The sequence below is a fragment of the Lytechinus variegatus genome, chromosome 4 (genome assembly GCF_018143015.1).
Source record: "Lytechinus variegatus isolate NC3 chromosome 4, Lvar_3.0, whole genome shotgun sequence".
Taxonomy (NCBI): domain Eukaryota; kingdom Metazoa; phylum Echinodermata; class Echinoidea; order Temnopleuroida; family Toxopneustidae; genus Lytechinus; species Lytechinus variegatus.
In genome coordinates, this window is record NC_054743.1 from 15,093,969 (window position 1) to 15,118,370 (window position 24,402).

Sequence of the window (24,402 nt, forward strand, 5' to 3'; positions counted from 1 at the left end):
GAATTGGGTTATCTGTTGAATTACCATCATAACTTTGAAAGTTTATGGATCTGATTCATGAAACTTGTACATAAGAGTAATCAAGTATCACTGAACATCCTGTGCGAGTTTCAGGTCACATGATCAAGGTCAAAGGTCATGTAAGGTCAATGAACTTTGGCCATGTTGGGTTTTTTTTGTTGAATAACCATCATATCTCTGTAAGTTTATTGGTCTAGTTCATAAAAAGTGGACATAAGAGTAACCATGTATCACTAAACATCTTGTGCGAGTTAGAGTAGTTTTCAAAGTCAGCACTGCTGCTATATTGAACTGCGTGATGCAGGTGAGACGGCCAGAGGCATTCCACTTGTTATCATTTAAAGTGGGTTTACATTTCATTTTTCATTTAATACTTGTTTCTCCACACTTTTCCCAAGCTTGAAAATGATTAACACAATGAAAATCAAGCTTAAGTTATTTCATGTAATTCACAGCTCAGTGTAAAGCAAATATCGTCACGATGGCCTCGGTGTGTGGGGCGCAATGCACTCTTCGGAGGGTTTTGGGAAAGGAAACAAGTTTTAAAAAGTTAAAGAGATCTTCAAATCAATTTCACTAGCTAAATTCCACGTGTTCTTCATGATTAAGGTCTACTTTTATTTGCATAACTATTTCAAAGTTCTGCGCAAATCATTTTTCACCAGCTTTTCAAAAGTAAGTGGTGCTCACTCAAGCGGAAATATTTTTCGACAGTTATATCGTCATTTGATTAAATGGATCTGTACCAATGTTAAAATGTGGAAAAATCTTCAGGATATTCCAAGTGTATTATTTTACAGGATTTTTTATAAGTGTAAACTTTTTTTTGATACGCACTGTATAGAGATATATAATTTAGCACAAGAAAGGTCACCAGTCGTGCGTAAAGTCATCAGTAAGTTACGAATGGCTTTATGAAACGCCCACCAGATTCTTAATAATCATTTTAATTCACATCAGCTATAAAGAAAGATGAAATCTAATCTTTGTATATTAGAATGATATTTAAACAAGAATTTGAATGCAAATTTATTATTTGTCAAATTTGATTATTAAGGTTATAGGAAATTCGTCCCCACTTTATGAGATAGGAAACAATGTATTGAGGTATCTCATATAGAAGGTCACCAGTCTTGCTTAAATCAAGATATGCATAACATCAGCTTTATGAAACAATACCCTGAGTGGTATGATTAGAAGAGTTACATACAGGTGCAAATGAGGTGGGGGCAAGGAACCATTAGCCCCCAGAATAGTAATATTGTTAAATGTTGAAAATGTAAAATGAAGCATCTTGATTTAAAGAAGAGAATGTACGTACTGTTACTCTTTGTATTATTTTTCCCACTCCCCTTTGGAGTTTAACTCTTTCAAATGTTTATTTGTTTTTTTTAACATAGACAGAAGAACAATATTTTTGTGAGAATGTGCAGACCAGTGGTCTTTTGATCATACTTGAACATTTGAATAGCAAAATACCTAGTACATGCGTGCATCCATGAAAATGCATTGTCTTGTCTAGTGTTGTCCTGGGTAGAGTGTGTCATATTGTACAAACTAGCTTTGTTCTGCTAACTTGGTTGAGAGATCTTTATTAATGGTCAAGTCCACCCCAGAAAAATGTTGATTTGAATCAATAGAGAAAAATCAGACAAGCACAATGCTGAAGATTTCATCAAAATCGGATGTAAAATAAGAAAGTTATGACATTTCAAAGTTTCGCTTATTTTTAACAAAATAGTTATATGAACGAGCCAGTTACATCCAAATGAGAGAGTTAATGATGTCACTCACTCACTATTTCTTTTGTTTTTTTATTGTTTGAATTATACAATATTTCAATTTTTACGAATTTGACGATTAGGACCTCCTTGCCTGAAGCACAAAATGTTAAAATAATGGAATTCTACGTGTTCAGGGAGGAATGAAACTTCATTTCACATGACAATGACGAGAAAATCAAAATATTTCATATTTCAAACAATAAAAAACAAAAGAAATAGTGAATGACATCATCGACTCTCTCATTTGGATGTAGCTGGCTCGTTCATATAACTGTTTTTGTGAAATGAAGCGAAATTTTGAAATGTCATAACTTTCTTATTTTACATCCGATTTTGATGAAATTTTCAGTGTTATGCTTGTTGAATTTTTCTCTTTTTATTCAAATCAAGTTTTTGTTGGGGTGGACTTGTCCTTTAAAGACATAGCAAAGGAAGCATGATGTTGTTTACTGTGGGCACTTATTGGGAAGGGGGGGGGTATTATAATCAAATGATATATTCATAGGTCTGATTCTCAAACCATTATTAATGTTACTTACTGGACTATCCATAGAAAACATCATTACAAACAACATACATTTTTGAGGAAATGGACACAAACTAAAATCTCATTGGTTCTGTGAAACCTGCCCCAGGATGCAAGTCGTGTGTTTTTTTTTATGAAGAAAATGCACAGAAGCATATGATATTATTTTATTTGATTTTTTTTCTGAAATCATGTAGTCTTCCAGGTTGATTATGCAACATTTATTCTTTATCTAAGATCACTATCAAGAGTTGTATTATTTTTGAACGAATCTTGCAAATTTTTGTTAAATTATTGTATATATTTGTGAAAATTTTATCCTTAGAGAATATCGAATTACAAATATTATATTTGTGTAGAAACATAGGTAGAAAACCTTATCACTAGCATTAAATTGTCTTACCATGAAGATTGCAGCTTTCACAATTAGTTAACTTTTAAGTTGTTGATATCTTTCTCTTTTCTTTTTGAAACTGGGGAAAAATAGCTGGTATTATTGATTTATTGTTATTTCATGGTTAAAAAACCAATATGCCCTAATTTTTCTTGAGAATGTTATATCTAAAATTATTCCATCAAAGCCATATTTGACCCATTAAACAACATTGAAGGAAGTAATAATAGCTGAAAATTATATAATACCTCATTGTAAATAGGAACTAGGTACAGTTCCTCTTTTGTTCCTAACTTATACTGAATATTCAGTCCATCGGTCAACTTGATAAGATAACTCAGTTCATAGGGGCAAAGATGTACTCTGACATATCCTGATCTTGAATAACTAAGCATTTGTGATATCAAGTGATCAAACAAATCCAATGCTGATAATTTATTATCTCTCTGAAAAAAATGTTATACATGTCGGGTTATCTTATCAAAGTTATTGTTTAATTTGCTTGAGTTCGACCAAAAGGTAATCAGAATACAAACAAGCACACAACACAGGCAAATATGTAGATTTATGATTTTTTATCAAATCTGTTTATTGGGTTGGAAGTCGTTTTCAAGAGCATTTGCTAGTGGTCACTTAGTCAATTTTAAAGGCCTTTAGAATAGGATCTATTTACAAATATTCAGCATTCTTGTTTGAAGTTGAATTCATTCTTCTTGTCGGGTTACTACACAAGACCTGTCCAATGGAGGGTACAGGATCTGGCCTTGGTGTTAAATGACTCCAGATCTTCAGTAGTACACTGCTCTGGTAGGAGGGGGGCAGACCAGAATGTGTAGCATCATCTGATCCTCCCAAAACTCACAAGTTGAATTCATAATCTCATGGGTCAATTTACAATAAAAAATAATGATTTGTAATTTTTTGTATCGTTCTTTATGTATAGTAAAGTTTGTGTCAGAATGTGTCTGACCAACTTTAAAGAACACCTTCCAGAGATATCAAACTGTAAATTACCATCAAATCGCAATTTAATGGATATTCAGCCCCCTCTCTCCCCTTTGCCATTCCGGTTGATCTGGTATATAATATGTACCATTTTTTTCAGTGATGGCGATCTATTGATGTTAAAAATCAATCTTCAGCTACATTCAACATAAAGAAATGTAGATTAATTTAAAGAAAGGAAATGTACAACTCTGTTATATTTTATGATAGATTTTATACTTTTGTACAGACATGATTGCAGTGCTTCTAGTTCTAATAGAAAATCAGGGAAAAGACTCACTCTTGTAGTGGTCATGATATTTTTTTTAACTGTCCTTTAAAAAGAAATATATTCAAGTAGGAGCAGAATGAGCCTTATTCTTAGCTATTCGGTATCTTTTCTACTGCACTCGAGAGCTTGGCATGTAAAAAAACCCAATGTGTATGTATCATGAGAATCACTCACAAATGGTTTGAATAATTTAATTTGGCATGAAATAAGTGAACTTTAAAAAGAGGTATTCAATTATCTGCATTTTTATTCTTTTTCCATATTTACCATTGGATGACAAAGTTACTGGAAATGTTAATGCTACTGATTGATACACGTCTGACAAAACTCAAATACACACACACACATACTGGACCCTAGTAGTTTGATAATCAGGCTCCTACCCTCTTGATATATTTTTGTAATTATCATTATTTATTTGGCCATAAAACATACAAACTGTACAATGCTAATACAAATATACAATTTGAGTAATCAAATATAAATGATTAAAAAATTGATTAAAGACAAGAGAGTAAAAATAGGGTTTTATATGGGCCAGGGCTCAGGAAAATAAATTCAGTATATTACAGGCATCATGCCCTCACAGAAAACCATTGAGAAAGTATTGCACATTATAGGAATACACAATTAATCAAAATTCAATTAAAACCAATTGAACAAATATTGGCACATTGTGTAGTACTTTTTGTAAAAAAAATGATGATAATGAATTTGAATCACAACCGACTGAGAATTTTGAAGAATACATGATTCAAACCATATTTTTAAGTGTGAATTTATTCTGTGTAGTTTTGATTGTATTATGTATCCCACATATTCCATAGTACGAGGTAATCAATTATCAATATGTGAGCATTATATTTACTGCTCATTTCCTCTCTGTAGAATGGTGATTGCATTGTAGTTTGTAAATAGAATCGATGATCCTTTTGTAGAAAAGAAAATGACCCTTTGTACTGTTTCTATTGCTTTTGGTGGATTTTTTTTGTGTGTGTGAATGGTCATTTGGATTTAAAATATGTCCCTTGGAAGTGATCTCGTTGAATAATTTGATAAATTAGAAACAAAAACCAGACAGGAGTAGAAACAGAGAGAGGGTGAGTGAGATGAGTGAGAGGGAAAGGAAAGAGCGTAATTTCCTTCAGCAAGAAATTTATCCACACTGTGCTGCACCCAACCCAGGTTAGATGAATGGGTACCCGGTAGGAAGAAATTCCTTGAATGCTTTGAGCGCCTAGGCAGCCCAGCTAAAGCCGGGGTAAAAATAAAAGCAGGGCCCGCTGGGAGAACAGTTTTCGGAACTGAAGCGGCTTCCCTGGGTAAATATACCTACATTATTATTATCATTAAGAGGGGATATAGTTTGAATCAAATGAAAAAAGGAGTATTTTATTCAATTCAATTTGCATTTATTTCATTCTCGATAAAAACAATTATAAAGCAAGGTATGAAAAACAATATATTTACAAGCAAGAGTAAAAATGAAAGTGAAATGGGGAACTGCATAAATAAAGCCAATAGGCCTTGTGTAAGGAGGGAGTATAAAGTAAAATCAAACAAGAGATCAAAATAAAGTAAAGTTTACTTTAACTCCAAATTTGCTTTATTAAAAGATAAAAAAGAGATAGAAAAACCCTAATTATGAAGGTTAAGACATCCATATAGTAGCTACGGATTTTTAATATTTGATTTTTTTGACACCTCACTAAATCAAATGTTCACAGATTTTAACAATATATATCTTCAGAAATATTATATCCTCTATCCTTATATACTAGAAAGTTTCTTTAAAGGACAAGTTCACCCCAACAAAAACTTGATTTGAATAAAAATGGAAAAATTTAACAAGCATAACACTGAAAATTTCATCAAAATCGGAATGATGTAAAATAAGAAAGTTATGGCATTTTAAAGTTTCGCTTATTTTCAACAAAATAGTTATATGAACGAGCCAGTTACATCCAAATGAGAGAGTTGATGACATCACTCACTCACTATTTCTTTTGTATTTTATTATATGAAATATTTCTATTTTCTCGTCATTGTCATGTGAAATGAAGTTTCATTCCTCCCTGAACACGTGGAATTCCATTATTTTAACATTTTGTGCTTCAGGCAATGAGGTCCTAATCATCAAATTCGTAAAAATTGAAATATTGTATAATTCAAATAATAAAAAACAAAAGAAATAGTGAGTGAGTGATACATCGACTCTCTCATTTGGATGTAACTGGCTCGTTCATATAACTATTTTGTTGAAAATAAGCAAAACTATGAAATGTCATAACTTTCTTATTTTACATCCGATTTTGATGAAATTTTCAACATTGTGCTTGTCTGATTTTTCTCTATTGATTTAAATCAACATTTTTCTGAGGTGGACTTGACCTTTAAACAAAACCATGAACTATTCTAATTGGGAATTTCTGAGTTTATATTAAATTGGAAGCTGCTTTTAATATGATGTCATGAATAAAAAAAAAAACTTTAAAAAATATCTTAACTCTATTATTCTTTGATGGGTTTCCTTTAAACTATCATTTATATTCTCCTTTTTTTGTTACAAAAACAAAGAATTTTAGCGTGAGAGCAAAATGTTCTACCTATATTGTGCTGAGTATTACTCCTGGCCCTGGCCTGGAAGCGGGGATGCTGCGTGTATAATCCATAGAAATACAGGAAAACCCCTTTTTTGGCCTCTTAAATTTGTCGGGCCTTCATTTTGCAGTACCCTTTTCAAATCACTTCAGCACCCCCAGTCAAAAAATTGTTCCGAGGGCCTTGGTATTACTCCGAGCCCCGCGAGAATGTACGCATGTACGGACAGGGGCGTCGATCCATTTTTCAGATTGGGGGGGGGGGCAAAATCATGAATTAGGCCTAACTTTCCAAAGGCGCTCGATCACACAAATCAAACAAACTATCTCACACACACACATTTGCCTATATATATATATCAGGCTCGCCGGAACGCTTTCAGTTTGGGGGGGGGGGGCAAAATCCCGAAGGGGGCACAATATATTTGACAGCGTGAGATACCGAAGCGATCGTGCGGGAGAGGGGTTTGGACCCCCCCCCCCGTAAGGATTTTGTTTTAAAAATGGAGTATAAAACTTGCGTTTCTAAGAGAATTCAAAAATAAATTTCTTGAGAATTAAACATAGAATTCACTACGAAAGACTATACTCAGAGTTTATGAGAACCTATAAAATCTACACGCAAAATGTGGTTTTTGTGTCTGATCAATTAGATTACGTAATACGCTAATATTGACTCAAAATACCAGAAATTTTTCAGCATTATCCTTTCAGAAATATTATTTATGTACATTTACATACACGGACGACGCGAGAGAGCACAATTATCTTAAAGGGGAATCCAACCCAAATAAAAACTTGCTTTTATAAGGAAAAGAAAAATCAGACAAGTTTATAGCTGAAAATTTGACCAATATTGGACAAATAACAAGAAAGTTAAGAATTTTTAAAAGTTGTAAATATTGGTAATCACTATACCCATGGAGACTTCAAATTGGCCACATATGGGATGTCATAGTGATGTAAGGCAAGGACTACTCTTCCATGTACTCCAATACATATTATGGCTAAATTGTCATTTTTCCAAAAAGTTTTATTTAAAATTTTATTTTTCTTTCATGAGGACATAAAACAATATACTATCTGGGTTATATTTAGATTACTGCCCCAGGGGAATGGGTACTTAGGAGAAAACCACAAATCCCTGATAATAAAGTACATGGCCTATGGGAAAGTTGTCCTTGCCCCCTTGTCATAATTTACTTACCCAGTTGCCAATTTGAAATCTACATAGTATTTGTGATCTCAATTTTAAAACAGCAATAACTTTCTTATTGCTTGACCGATTTCTTTCAAACTTTCACCATTCTGTTTAATTTATTTTCCTTCTTCCCAACACACCAGTTTATGGCCAAGGCTGGATTCCCCTTTAAGCAGAAGAAGCGTAACAACAGAAACAACATACATTCTAATGAATGTCTTTTCAAATTCAAAATGTATACTGTTCTGACGTGGCAGACGTCGACCGATAAGCACTTATATCCCCACTTTATGCAAATCATTTCTGAACTCAGCATTGGAGATAGTCAGTCCCTGATTATCCATGCATAGGCAAAACGTTTCATATTCTGTAACTGGAGGAAAAAATAAATATGACCTGCTTAATTATTGTCTAACAATTTTAAACTTTTCTGAAAATTTATAACATTACTCGATTTATGTGTTTCCTTTGGCATGTTTTGTATGGCTGGGAAGCACTTTTGGATGACCCCTTCAAAATCTTCTTTTTTCTTTACATATCTGGGGAAAATGTGACCATAACTATGATGAATATCAAATTCCAGGAAATATTCATTTGTAAATAATCATGAATTAACAAACTACGGCAGTTAATAATGTACATTATTTAGAAGAAAACAATTACATTCCAATAGCGGATGTGGTTGACGGTACACCTTGTGGAGTTTTCGAAAAAGTGGATAGAGGAAGAAGTGAAATTGATAGGAGGAAGTGGACAGTTGATAGTCGAGTAATTTTTTGTTCAATGAGCGTAGTCCTGATAAAGACAGTAAACCAGAAGACTTGAAGAGGCTTGATTAGTTGATAGATGAGTACTCCATTCGCCGACTCAAGCTAGCATCTTCTCATTTATCCAATAAGCAACTACTCAAGCCTCATATAACTCTTTAAACTTTTCGGTTTTACAGCTATTTTCCGATTCCATATATATGTTGCTCGAGTAACTAGCGTTCACGCGCGTTGGTGATATCGGGTCCGGGGAGCATTTCATGAAAGGACTTGTCGGAAGTTTTATCCGCCAAGTCCTGTTTTATCCGACAGTTGCTATATGGTAACAATGCTTCTCAACCAATCAGAATATAGGATACGAAAGTTGTCAGATCTGACAACTTGTCAGACGAAAATATTGATGAAACACCACCCCGGTCTGAGCGTTTCTGGGCGACCGCGCGTTTGTTAGCCGACACAGCATTGGTGAACCACTTTCAATTTGCCATTCGGTTTTAATCTGAAATGTATTTATTAAAAGGTTACACGTTATCACACTGTAATAAGATGGAAAGGGCGCTTATCAAAGGTATGTTTCACAGAGGGACATATTCGTCAAAAGACATAAGGCTTACTATGATGTGTAATTGCCCCGTCAGGGGCGAAATTTTTTCATTTTTGACAATGGAAATGACAATTCTTAGGCAGAAAAGTGCCTTCATCGTTTACTTTTGTCCTTAAATAATATTTTTTTTTACTTTTAGGGGGGGGGGCACATGGGGGGGGGGGCAAGTGCCCCCCTGCCCCCCGCTTCCGGCGCCCTTGATATATACAGTGCGTCCCAGAAAAAACGAAACCGAGATTTAGCGATGATTTATCATAACTTAATCATAAATAAAATAGACAAATGACCTATCAATGTAAAGCCTAGAATCTCCTCTTTCATCTGGTATTACTTAGATTATTCCTCATTCACGCATGAGTGAGCAAAAACAATTCGAAGAGAGGATGCCAAAAACTCATTTGGCGGGGGGTATCTGAATTTCAAAAAGAAAATCACATGACTAAAAAGTTCAATATCTGCTCTTTTCTTTGATACCTTAATCACAGAAAATGGTCGAGAATTAAAAAAGTTATGATCCCTCGAAACAATGCTCGTATTTCCCTAATTTCATTAAATAAACTTGTTTTCACCGGTTTCCGGCAGAAACTATCGCACGGTAACAAAAGACTTCATGCATGGCTGATCGTCAACAAAAAGGAGTGTCGAGTGAGTTTGAACCCTAGCCTGTAAAACCTCTTCATTTTCTGAAATTATTGAAATTCAAGCCTTATTTCAAATAACCAGAACTTTGTTATTTCATGACCATTTTCTGTAATTGAGGTATCAAACTAAAGAGCAGATATTGAACTTTTTAAAAATGTTGTTTTCTTTTTAAAACCTAGATACGGCCAGCCAAGTGACATTTTGGTATCCCCATTTCCAATTGTTTTTGCTCACTCATGCGTGAATGAAAAATAATCTAAGTAATTTCAGATGAAAGATGAGATTCTAAGCTTTACATTGATAGGTCATTTGTTTATTTTATTTATGATTAAGTTATGATAAATCATCGCTAAATCTCGGTTTCGTTTTTTCTGGGACGCACTGTATATATGTATATATGTATATAGCATCTTATTTTTTACGTATTGGCAATAATAAGACATTAGGAATGCGAAACAAATTCACGAGCAATGCAGTTTTTGCAATGCCAACAATTAAGTTCTTTTATTCACTCTCCAAATTTTCGCTAGCTCTTCAGGGAAGATTCGTGAATTGTGACAAGTTTTAATAAAAACAACTGTCATTCAAACTTGTCACAATTCGCGAGGATCTAGAGAATAGTAGGTGGGACAGGGTGGGCCAATATTGATGTACACTGTACACCCCCCCCCCCCCCCCGTCTCTAGATCTCTCCCCCTCTCCGTTTTTAGGGAAAACCCCTAATGAAACGCCACAGCGTTTCATTAGCCCTATAGCTATAGTCATGATAGTGTGTACATGCGTGACTATAGTCGGTTTTACTATCAGCTCGACGCGACGCGACGCAGGCCTGGGGAAGTTCCACCACTAAAAATAGATCTACAATAAATAAAGAAAATCACCGGTAGTTGCAGTTTGGCACTGACTGAAATTAAGTTCAAAAAGGACGCATTTGAGCATTTGTGTAGCCATGTTTCTTTCTTTGTAATGTCGACGTTAGGAGAAGGGATCAAACACTTCGTTGGTTTGCTGCAGATATAGCGAAGCTCAGATCGGCTCAGGATTTTTGGCATCGGGAATTTGTAATCCGCACCCTCGGAAGTCCTCCGGCCGGTTGACAAGCTTCTCAGGCAGAGTCGTGGAGTCTAGCTATGTGTTGATGTTATTGACACATCTTTATGGCTTGGCCTTAACGTAGCTCGCTCAGTGCCAGAGAGGTAGGCCTTTGTGTCTAATATTGAATTTTATCATTACTATTTATACTAGGAATTCCTCTAGAAATGTTGACCAAACTGGTTATATTATGCCCAGTTGCCATTATACTTCAAGTTTCTTGTTTATATTAGTATTATTAGTCCAGTCCAGAGCATGGATGTGTCTCTCATCAACATTTTGCTGATCCAACTATTCAGATTTAGAGGAGCCAGGAGGCTCCTGGCCAGGGTGACCAGATTTCACAAAATGAAATACGGGACAATCAACAAAAAAGATCAACAAAGAACGCTACACAGTACGTATTACACCTGTGAAAAATTTAAAATAATTGGGAGGGTGAACAAAAGAATGAAGGAGAGAAAGAAAAGACGAAAGAAAAGAAATGAAATGAGAAGAAAGAAAGAAAGAAAAGAAATGAGAAGAAAGAAAGAAAAAATTAAGGAGAAAATGAAGGAAAAAATAAATAAAATAAAGTTAGAATAAAAGGATGAAAGAAAGAATAAAAGAGAGAAAAATGTTTCCGTCATTCTTTGAATTGAATACAGAAAGAAAGGAATGGAAAAAGAATACAATGTGTGAAAGACAACATAAAGGAGAGAAAGAAAAAAAAGTAAGAAAAAGGAGGAGGAAAGAAAGAATGAAGGAAAGAAAAAATGTTTCCTTCAAATTTGACAGAAAGAAGCAAATAAAGAAAGAAGAAAAGCAGTAAGGGAGGAGGGAAGGAAGGAATTAAGGGAGGGATGGAGAGAAAGAATAAGTGAAAGAAATATAGATGGAAAAGTAAAATGAAGAATGAAAGAAAGGAGGAAAGAGAGGGAGGAAGAATTTAAAGTGAGGAGGGAATGAAAACATAATGGAAGAAGAGAAATAATTAAAAGAAAAAGGAGAGGAAGGGAGGGGGGAGAAAAAAATCAATAAAGAAAGAATATAAAAAAGGGAAATTTGATAAAGAATACGGGTAAGAAAAAGGAGGAAAGAAAGAAAAATGAACACACAGAGAAAGGATCAGGAAAGACAAATATATTTGTAGGAAATAAAGATATATGGAACAAAAACGGACAAGCATGCAGGATGGATAGAAGGATGAAGAAAGAAGGATAGAAAAGAAAAAAGAGGAAAAAGTTCGAACTTCAAGCAAAAAAAATCCAATCATCTAACAAAATAAAAAGTAATAAAAGTAGTAATAAAAAGCTCTATATGCTTCGTTGTCTCAAAACGTATAAATTACCACTTTGCGATTTAATAACAGTATATAAGGGTTACATTAGGCCAATTTTGGATTATGGAGTACCAGTTTTTAACGGAAACCTAACACAAAACCAAGTTTCCTGTTTAGAACGTATTCAGTCAAGAGCATGCAAAATTATGCTCGGTGAAAAATACACTAATTATACCGATGCTTTAGAAGTGTGTTCTTTACAATCTTTATCTGAAAGACGAAAACAATTGTGTATGAACTTTGCTGTATCCCTTGCCAACAGCCCACTTTGTAACCATTGGCTACCTATGAACAACGATGTTGATTACTCATTGAGGAAAAGACTTAAATATCATCAGTTTCATTGTAAAACCAAACGTTTCCAAAACAGCCCATTACCTTACTTTATAAATTTATTAAACACTAACTTGAAATAAGTTTGTGTTCCTTGATATAGCTAGTTACCCGGTTGATATACATAGGTCTACAAACATCTACTGTGCAAGTTGTGTTTTGCTAATATATCGCGCCTAATACTAATTTGTTATTATTATTAGCTCACAAGCTTCAGATGGAAATTTTACAATTTTTAGAACTTTTTAAACTCAAACACAATTGAATAGGTTTACAGGTTTTTATTAGTCATGATTTTAATGCATGTATTTCACATTGTAACAACTAAAGGGAAACAATGTTTTTTATGCCAATATTTTACTCATTTTTATTAAGATTTCTCATGTGGTGGAAGATGTGTTATTTTACAAACTGCGTCATTCTTCAAATTTTAAGTAATCGTTCTCAGGATTGAGCAGGACGGTTTCCTGGGACGGGCGACCACTCACCCCCCCCCCCTTGGTTCTTTTTTTTTTTTTTTTTTTTTTTTTTTTATTTGTATGCTTAATGAGTGCAAGGTGTCAGGGGTGACTGCTGGGTTGGTGGGTGCAGTTGTTTGATTTAACGTGCTTATGGTTGTTGGATGAATGAGGAGTGTGTTGTGAATGTGAATGTTTTTTTTTTTTCTTTTTTTTGTAAGAGATTGTTTGTCGGCCCTATTAATGCATAGCTCCAGTGAGGTTAGCTGACCCTAAGTTCCGCCTGAGCGATGGATTTGAATAACCAATTCCATTGCCCAGGTTGAATGGTGTTGTTGAGGGATTGGCATTCCCTGGCTGGAGCTGTGCATTGAACTTGACTGCTCGCTCGTCCCCAGACACCCTCCTGTCTTTAGTTCTTTTGTTACTTGCTTAAATCTATGTTTTTTATTGTTTGAATTTGAGTGGCGATGTTTGTCAATGAGCATTCTTCCACCGCCACCTTTCAGTCTTCTAGTTGTTATTTTGTTAAGTTGCATTATATTCTCTTAATCATTTCAAGTTTTGATGTTTTTAAATCACCTATTTATACATGTATATACCTGTAAATTGTACACAATTCAGCCTTTTGGCTGCAACGTGCAATGATTTTGAATAAAACCTTTTCAATTCAATTCAATTCAATTCTAAAGCTGAAACAACTACATGTAGATCTAGTTATGAAAACTCAATAACTTGTTCCTCCGAGATTACATCTCCAAATCAGTAATCTGAGAATAGTCATACAAATTTCCCGCCGATTTTGTGATTATTTTGGCATGTTTGGTGGAGAGAATCTGCTTAGATCCTACATGCCTAGCTAGCAGCCTGCCACACAATGCCAGGAGGCCAGTTCTTTTGCGATGTATTGGGTTAGCAAGAAAATCACCGCAGAACTTTCAAAAGTTTATTTATCGATTTTATAGTTGTCTCTGCTTCGTCATCTGTTGGTTATTTTGATAAAAATTCGTCGCTCTTAAATACATTTTGTTCAATATTCTGAAATACGGGACAAATAGGCGTCCCGGGAAGGGTTTGTCGGGACGCCGGGACAAAGAAGCAAAATACAGGACAATCCCGGGAAATACGGGACGTCTGGTCACCCTGCTCCTGGCAGTGGCTGTCGAATTTGAGCAAGAGAGAACGAGGCTGTGATAACCATCGGCCATCTAGCTATCTTAAAATGTGAGAGCAAAATGATAAGAATGTTTTCAGAATACTTCTTATTGACATTCTATTCTAATTGTTTTAATAGTGTGCTTTAGTATTATATGCGCAAGTTATAAGTTTACACGCTCAGCATAAGATGTAAAGCAAGAAAGATGAGAAAAAGATAAGAATGTTTTCAGAATACCACCCCAGATATCTATCTAACTTTATTATTGACTAGATCTCATGAATTTCATTTTCATCTTCTAGTAACATAATGAATTACAGTATGACAACCGTACTTGTCCTTTCACCAGATACCAAACATTCGATGAGAAAAATCTAATCAAGGTCAACTGTGAGATTCGCATTGAGAAAGAGTGGACCACTTTGGGGGTCATTATTTAGCACCAACTTGGTGAACAAATCTGACTCTGTTGTGGTCTTCCTAATAAATTTACCCAGGGTAGCCATGTCAGCTGTCCTTCCAGTGGGCCTTGCGTAACATAACATGTTATTACTACCATTCTCTATTCTCATATGTCGAGCACGTGACAAGAAAATGAAGAAGGCAGTGTTCCGTTTTTAAAATCTAGTATGACTCAGCCAGGGATTGAACCTATGATCTCGTACCTCCCAGTCATGAGGAGGGCGCTCTACCAATGAGCCACCATGCCCGGCCGGTAGTAATTTGTAGTTGTCTTTTTTTCAAGTCAACTCATTAAGTTCAATCATCATCACCAGGCCTGATCATCACCCTTCCATATATTTGGGTGTTGATGATATCTTTTCCTTGGCCTTGTGATCCACACTTTTTTCCTAGATTGAAACCAGTCAGCATTGATATCAGTTATTTAAAAAAAGTCTAAAAGCCTGGTCACACCGCCCAAGCATTGTTGGAGCGGTAGGGAGAGAGGGTCGAATTTCACTCACAAAATTGGGGAAAAAATGGAAAAAAAAACCCACAACAATCAAAATTGAAAATGGTGAATGGTAGCGAGCGGTGATGATTTTTTTCTCTCCGCTTCACGACTGCTCCAACAATGCTTGGGCGGTGTGACCAGGCCTTAAGAGAGAGAGAAGGGGGGGTGGTGGGGATAGAATGGTAAGGCAGAAACAAAACCCCTCGATATACAGAGTCACAATCACTGACGGATCCAGGAGGATCCTTTATACACAAGTGAGAACTTTTTTTTAAATTTTTTTTTGCTTGTCAAATTTTCCCCAGGGAAAATGTGCCCCCACCCCCTTGGAAAATCCTGGATCTGCCCCTGGTCACAATTAAGGCTGATTTTTTTATTTTCAACACATTTTGGCTGGTATATCAAGATTTCCCTTATCAGAAAATCCCATCAACTTCCTGGAGGAAATTGTTGACAATTTTTAAATTTCCTTTATAGGTATTCATTGCATGGTGCAGTACAGTGTGTATCATCAAAAACTGAACTTTTTGAAAACTGTTCATTTTGAAAAATAAAGAGATGCTCTAATGGGGTATTTCAAGGAAATTAGAATCAATTGCAAATCTATTTTGGGTTCCTTAATCATATGTCTTGCAATTGATTACAAATTTGCAGTTGATTTCTGGACCCTGTCTTACAAATACGATTGATCCGATCAATCACAACTATGGACAGCCTGCAACATTAACATGTATCATGCATGTTTGTTCAAAATATTTTCTAGCTGTGATGTACATATACATTCATTCTTTTCTTGAAAATTCAGTGAAAATTCTCTCTGTTACAAAAGACATTTTGCAAATTTCCTGTAAAAAAATTATGACACTGATGGATTTCCATAAAGTTACGATTAATTGGATCAATCATAACTCTTTGTAAGACAGGGCCCTGATCTGCTTCTTGCTGCAAGAATTAATTTGCTACAGCTAAAATTTATCTACTACTTGTGAAATCGCAACAGAATTTTGCAACTGATTAAAAAGATTTTCTTCCAACATCCCCTAAATCTCTTTTGTCAAAGGACTCCAAAGAGACAGATATTTATTCATGATGTCCAGAGTTGAGACTAAATTTTGTCCAGCATGTCACAAATGGCTTTGCAGTATTATGAAGGAAATTTAGACAATGAAAGAAGCAATCTGCCTTGAATTCTCTCTAATGTTCAGCTCTTTGCATTCATTAGATGTTGGAATCACATGTCAATTCACAATTGTAATGTTTTATTTCTGTTTTTCTTGGCTGAGACTTATCGATATGCACATGATATTTAACATGCAATCTTGTTTGTATACAGATTCAAGAAATGAGCAAGCATCTTCTTGTGTGTTGATGCATTATACAGTGCGTCCCACAAAGAGGAAACCTGTTTTCAGAGATAGATTTCACAATTATTAAACATGTTTTTACTATTGATTTGATACTTATGGTAAGAGTGGAATCTTATCTTTAATTTGAGACCAACAGCTTTTAATTGCAAATCATTCACACATGGCAGATTACAAACAATAAATAATGAGGCTTATCAGAAACAATTTTGTGCAGAAATTAACGTGTTAATCTGAATCCACTCTCATTTCAGGGATCAGTATAGAGTAACTTAGCAAAGAATATAAAAGAAATGCTAATGAGCCAATTGTCGAATAAGCATGGTTGTCGTATCACAAAAAAATCTTGTCCAATTTTTCTCTGCAACCTGATTTTGACATTCAAATTTCAAACTTGTCTTGCTCATTAATGCGTGAAGTGTTCATCACATATTAGTTATCAAAATGTAGAGGAATAATTGAATTGTATGGTGATGTAAATGAAGTACTCAGAAGTAGCATAATTAATTTGCCTCTAACAGAGATGCCAAGTTCAAAGACCAGCTATGCGTGAGATTTTGTGTGAATCTGAGTGAGATCACAGACATTGTGTACAATATATATGGGGATAGTCTGTGATAGTTGCGTGAGACAGAGATTTGAGAGGATGAACAAGAGTCTAAAATGCTTGAGTCTCACGCATAATGCGTGAGACTTGGTAGCTCTGCTCTAAAGAAAAAATATATGGGAATCCGGGTTTTCTTTCTTGTGGGATGCACTGTATAACGCACACAGCTGGGAACGTGTGACTTTAAATCTGCACCCTTGATCTTGTGAAACACCCCAGGTTTTTCCTCTGTGAAAAACATGCTGTTGGAAAAACCCAGGACCTAACAAAACAGGAAGGAAGACATTGTTCAATTACAAATGTATTTGTTTTTAAATGATATTTGAATTTCAGACTTCTTATAACATTTTGTATGTGGAAAAAGTGCAAGGTACATATATGTATGATTATGTAGACGGATTTAGATTTTTTTTGTTATAAAGGTAAGTGAAAATGATATATTTGTGTATACATCCATTTTTTTCCCATAGCATTTATTTATCTGGCACTTTTTAATAAAGTTTACAAAACATGCTCGAAGTGCTTTACAATTAATGATTCTACTCTCGAAGTGCTTGCAATAATGTATAAAGTAGATGATATAGAAAATAAAAAGCTCTTTTGAGTTTTGACCTTGTGTTTGTCTCACTTGCATAGCAGAGTGAGACAAAAACATAGGCGCCACTTTTCCGACGGCGATGGCGGCGGCGTCAACACCAAATCTTAACGGAAGGTTAATTTTTTTAAATGTCTTCGTAATTTAAAAAATATATGGACCCAGTACATGAAACTTGGCCATAAGGGAAATCAAATATTACTGAACATCCTGCCTGAGTTTCAAGTCACATGACCAAGGTCAAAGGTCATTTGGGGTCAATGAACTTCGACCATGTTGGGGGAATCAGCATCAAAATCTTAACTAGGTTGAAATGTTAGTATTTGCATGAGCTTACTCAATTTCTTTCAATTCAACTGGTATTCTAATCTCATTCTCCCCTTTTCAATGTTTATTTTCTCCATTTCAATGTTTTCTCTGATTCTTTCCTTCTCAACATTCTCTTTCATTTTCATTTCCATTTCAAACTTTGCCTGTTAAATCTGAGCATCATCTGAAACAATGACAAAAGTTTCAGAGTTTAGACTCTATAAGCTTCATGTGACTAGCTAACAAGTCAGTAATCTCTGCCTTCTTTAAACCTGGGGGTAGAGATACACCCAAATGATCACAAACTGCTATCAAATCATCTTTTTTTCAGTGACTTCAAATGATTATGGTATGTGAAAATTTTGTCATCGCAAGAAATTCTTCATCATCAAATGTAGCCATGGTGGAATATACAGAAATACAAGCAAGTAATTACACAGTACACTACATTTTAGAACTTTCCAAGAATTTCCAAAATGTTTTCTGACTGCTTTTGCATCAAATTAGCTATCGTTTCCCGAAAAACTGGTTTGGGTTTCAAATTGGCTTTTTGTGCAAATTGGCTTTCATTTCCTGGACAAGCCCCCCAAATTATTTGTTACGATACTGCAACAAATAACAATGAAAATTTTGTTTTAAGTTTGATTTCCTTTTCTTTTATCACAGGAAATAGATCAATCATACACTAAACAAAACAAAAGCAAACATCTTACATGTCTCGAAGAGTTAGATCCAAATCCAAAGTTATGATAGTCCTGTATTAAATCCAGATAAAATCAAAGTTGGTTGGTGAAGATTCCTTAAATTAAAGTTCACAATGATGGTGATGATGAAACTGATGTTGAAGCACGATGAATAACAAGAATCAATGTAACGAGTTGAAATGTCTTTGAAGACGATGTTGATGATGATTAACAGTCAATTTCAGCAATCCATGGGTTGAAAATCGTTCATTAAAACAGGTTGATGATCTTGATGAGAACTGAGATTTCCTCTCTCAAAGCAACTGCTAACAGTTCATTGATGCCGTGCAAATAATTCCACAGAAGATAAATGTTGTATTCCAGTTGGAAATAAACTATGCTCTGACATAAAGTCTGGTGTGAAACTCTGAGTTCTGATCTGATATAATGAAGAAACTGCCAGCTTATATAAATTTTCACTATTCTGGAAGCTTCTACTATTGTCTACAAAAAGAACTTTCTACCAATTTCTAGAGCGGTCTAATTTTTGAAGATTCTTGAATGACCTCAGTGAAATTAACTATGTAAACAACATAGCTAATCCTGATTTGTTTAACAAATTTTCGGCATTACTCCTATTTGTTTAAGATCAGTATGCTCGATCTGTAATGAAAATTATAAGATCAGTATGCTCGATCTGTATGAAAATCATAAATCATAAGTCAGAAAAAATTGGAACCAGTGGGATTCGAACCTGCCATCTACTGCTTTCCGGGCAGCGACTCAACCACCAGGCTATTCTGGTTCAGTAGATGGCAGGTTCAAATCCCACTGGTCTTAAACAAATAGGAGTAATGCCGAAAATTTGTTAAACAAATCATAATTTCCTCTTATAAAAGCCTCTTAATTTAATAGCTAATCCTGTTGTCCATTTCCACTACCACTAGGAGTCTCTATTATGTATGAGTCTCTTATGTATGTGTATCTTTGTACATTCAAGAAATAAGAAAAATTACTCTATCTCATTAAAAAGGCATGCCTAACAAAGCTTTACTGAGACATTCTGAGATAGTCTTAATCTTTATATGCTATGAATATCCTTAAAGAGGAAATGAATTAATGTAGATTGTCAGCACTGCTGCTATAGGGCAGGTCCAAGCTATTTGACTTGTGACGTACGGGACATTTAGAGGCTTTAAAGTTTTGTAACATATAAAATGAATGCATAACAGAGAATCTTTTATGGATTTTGGAAGGCTAGACGTGCCCTCTTTATTCACTAAAAAAATTAGTGATCTACAATTCCATTAACGATGTAATATTTTAATTACTATGCGCTGTGACGTACGGGACCAGACAAAAGCTGATTTTTTTGAAAAAAAGTTGTCATTAAAACTGTGGATTGGAATAAGCTGGAAATCTCTCATTTTCATGTTTTCATCTTGTACCTTATCAAGTTTCATTCGCCATGAATGAAATGATAGAACTCATTGATGTTATTATGTAATACCTGAAAAATATAATATATAAAAATATAAACATCCGCGCTGTGACGTACGGGACATTTGTCCATGTGTAAAACGGATGGGGAAAGTGAAATTTCATCAAAATTGATAAAATACTTGATGTAAACCAAAGTAAGTTCAGTTTTACATGGATTATCATGATTGATATATATTTATTTAATAACATACACTGAAACAAAACATAGCAAATACTTTATGACCTTCTAAATATTATGAAAGATGTCTTGCAAATAATTCCATGTGCTAAACGAATGGGGAAAATGAAATTTCATCAAAATTTATAATTAATTGGATGTAAACCAAAGTAAGTAAATTTTACATGGATTATTTTGATTGATATATATTTCTATTATAGTATATGATTAAACAAAACATTAGAAAACTTTATGACCTGATAATTATGAAAGATTTAATTAATAACTTTAAATAATTAATGTTATTCACTACAAATCAAACTTTGATATCAGCCTTTTACCAATATTCAACCACTGATATAATATTATTTATCCCAATTTACAATATCTTTGCTCCTTATTGAAAAATAACCCTAAATAAAATTACATAGAAATCCTATGGTGTGTCCCGTACGTCACACATTTGTCTCGTATGTCACAAAGCTTAATTAGCTGATATAATTAAACATGAAATTAATTCAGTAAATTCAATTTAATTTTTGGATGTATAGTAATATAAATTAGAACTCTCCAAAGTGTGAAGAAAACTGTTCAACTTTTTCTTAATTAGAATCTAAAAAAACATATGCTAAATTGTGACATACGGAACACTGCCTGTTGGACGCCAGATAATTAACTTAACTAATTAATTTTCAAAATCATTTTTTTCTCAAATTTTTGCATGAACTTAGCACAACAAATCCCCACAGAAATATTTTCAAATACAGAATTTGCATTATCTGCAGATCAAAAAATGTGATGTCCCGTACGTCATGCTAATTAATGATTTCTTGAAATTGTGACCTTGGCATTCATCAACTTTACGTTTTCAGAAGAAAAAATATAGGGCAAAAAACTTCAGAGTATAAGCTTTAAAATGACATACAGTACAATATGTTAGATTTAGGCAAAGATTTAATTTTGGCTTCAGAGGGGACAATAGCTTGGACCTGCCCTATATTGAATTCCGTCCGTGATGCAGGTGAGACTGCCAGAGGCACTCCATTTGTTTAATAAGGTAATGTATGAATAGAATTTATTTTCCTTCAAAGCTATGCATATAAAGAGGTTTTGTAGCCTAATTGACACTCATTCAAACAAGTCTTTCAGAGGGGCCAATTAAAACAAGAAAATGTGAACATTATATCAGGTACATGTAGTACTGTATGGACTACATACCCATATGTTAAAAACTTGTATTTTCTGTAATGAGTTGGCTAGATTATATTTTTTTCTTTCTCTCTTCAGAATTGGAGGATAAGAATAAGAAATGAAATTAATATCTCCTTATTAAAGTAGAGGCCCTTGGTTACAAAAATATTTTTGAAAATCAAGAACAATTGCAGGAAATAATAAAGTGTTGATTAAAGGTGCTTGGAATATAATTGGTATTCTTTGTTACAGAGTGGATATATATATCCACTGACGAAGAGTGTGACTTTACCTTTCATTTTTGAGAGCTTGCTCCTTTTAAAATCTATGATTTAATTTCTACGGCATTTACTAAACCATTTATGATTATTTTATTTCAAATGCCGAAGCAGACTATTTATATATATAGGCTATATATATATATATATATATATATATACAGTTAAATGATGTATTTGATTTCAAACTAGGAATACTAGATGCATGAATCACAGATTTTGTAGAAAATTGTTGGATTGTGAGTTTTCTGACTGTGTTTTTGATCAGATGTGGAAATAAATTTGAATTGAATTGAATTAATTTCAGAGAATGTGATTAATCTCCATCTTTTCAAAAATTATTCAAGTTGAATAAACCTACTTCTCCCCCTATCCTTTTGAAATTTGTATTTTATTCCTGGTCTCCCAGTGTGCTGTAGTGGGAAAACCCAGGATGGTGGAAAGAGAAAGGAACAAAATCTTGGAAAGCAGGAACAGGAAATCAGTAAATATTTTTTTCTCAAATATCAAGGATTTCCATGAGAAACAGGGCGGTCGGTGTATACATGTGTACGTAGTAACCTTGGAATAATAGTGCCATGTAAATAAGAAGTGAATCGTTTGCATTCAAAACCACCATTTGTTATATTGTGTGTATTGTGGCTAGGAGTTACTAGGCTGCTAACTGGATGTAGCCTTATTGTCAAACCTTTGTTAATGCTGTGAAATTCCTTATTGTCTACTTGATTTCTCTTTGATTAATTGATTTATAGAAGTTTTACCATTTCCAATATTTGGGCTTACATGTTTCCACCAAAATTTCCAACATGATTCTCTTATTTGTATGACATCTGCCATTTCAGCATGCCTGTAATTTTGGGACACAGTGAGCCAAAATAACAAACATGATTCAAATCTATTTTGAAAATTCATACTGATTTGATTCAACTGTAGGCCTAATCATTTTCTCCCATTATCTCATATTGATATTACTTCTCCATTTGGGTCTGTTAGCGCTCACAGTCATGCTATCATCAGTCTTTCCTGATCTTGTTGCTATGGGAACACCTCACAGTGTAGCATCGGACAGTGAAGTCAAACCTTCATGCAAAATTTTGGGCATTGTCCTCAGTTGCCTTCCCGCACAACTCATCATAATTAATACAGTGTATATTATATGAATATGTACATGTATGTGGTGAAATAGCTGTGATAATGTGGAGTAAAATGTGTTTTATTGAATATGATATTTGCCATATTACATTGAAAGTTAATTTTGATTGGGTGCCGAAATTGAAAAAACATCCATATTTTTCTTATTTTCATTAAAAGTGTGAAATTGGCCCCAAGGATTCATGACATAATCTTTGCCATAGCATTCTGATATCCATTCAATTATTGTTTATAGGTAAATGCACAAATTGAGTGTCCTTTTCAAAGAATACATTTCAAAGCATCACAGAGAGAAGCTTTTTCTTTAGTTTAAGAAAAATCAAATTCACATTTTCACCCTCTAAAATATGGTCGAAATAAGATTTTTAATAGTCACTGCATTATTGTATTGTAAGATTGATATTAGACAGTTGAAATCCATTTTTTTGAGAAGTTTTTAAACTTTTCTCTTCCTTCACATTTACAACATGTAATTGGTAAGTGGAGCCAACAGAGTTCAGTGGAACAACCAATACCCCTTTCATAAACCCATCCTCCAATTAGCCGCCTAAGAGTAATGTGGATAATTCAATAAAAATTGCGTTCACAAACTCCAAAAATAATCAGCACTTTTTTTATGAGCGCCCATCCTGAAAAAGGCGGATAATCGTCATGGCAACAGCACACACCCCCTCCGATGCGGTTGCGTTGGAAAAGGGTGACCTTGTGACCGCACCATTGCAATTATCCGCATTACTTTCGAAATGCGTTCATAAAGTCAAAATCTGGTCCCGATGCTGCTATTATGTGGATAATTGCAGCATCAGAATAATGCGGATAACTCTGGTCCTCCTCCGATTTTACGACCAAATTATGCTGCTATTAGCTGCATAATTGGGTTTATGAAAGGGGTACAATTTGCAGAGACCGAAGATTTTGGTATAGATTGAAACATTAGATAATTTTTTTTTATTTGTTGCTTTTTTATGGCAATCAAACCCTTTTGACATGACTTATAGTATTTTTGTACCATAGTGTACTGTCTGATATCATAATTTGACATGAGGTGGTTTCAGACTGCCTCAAAGTTCATCAGTTCCAGGTATATTCTGTTCGGGTAATTTACCCTGATCACAAAATACCAGGTACTTGTCTAATTCCGAAGGTTCGTAATTCCGAAACACGTAAATTGCCTATACCTCGATGTTTGTTAATCCGAAAATGAAATGAGGTTCGTAAGGTTCGTTAGTCCGAAAACGTAATGATTAATGAACCTTATTTCGTTTTCGGACTAACAAACCTTCGGAATATCGAACCTTATTTCGTTTTTGGATTATCGAACCTTCAGAATAACGAACCTTCGGAATAACGCCACAAATGCTCGGATTAACGAACCCTTTTACGTTTTCGGATTAACAAACATCGAGGTATAGGCAATTTACGTGTTTCGGAAT

The 24,402-nt window shown here is 34.4% G+C and overlaps 1 protein-coding gene across 1 annotated transcript in view; it reads left to right on the top strand.

Annotated features, from left to right (window-relative positions):
• The first annotated feature begins 10,926 nt into the window (after window positions 1-10,926).
• The window catches only part of LOC121413474, a 36,175-nt gene continuing 22,699 nt past the window's right edge, over window positions 10,927-24,402 (top strand). Inside the window, exon 1 of the mRNA XM_041606296.1 lies at window positions 10,927-11,011. The gene's annotated coding sequence lies outside the window, so the exon portion shown is untranslated. The remainder of the gene's footprint in view (window positions 11,012-24,402) is intronic.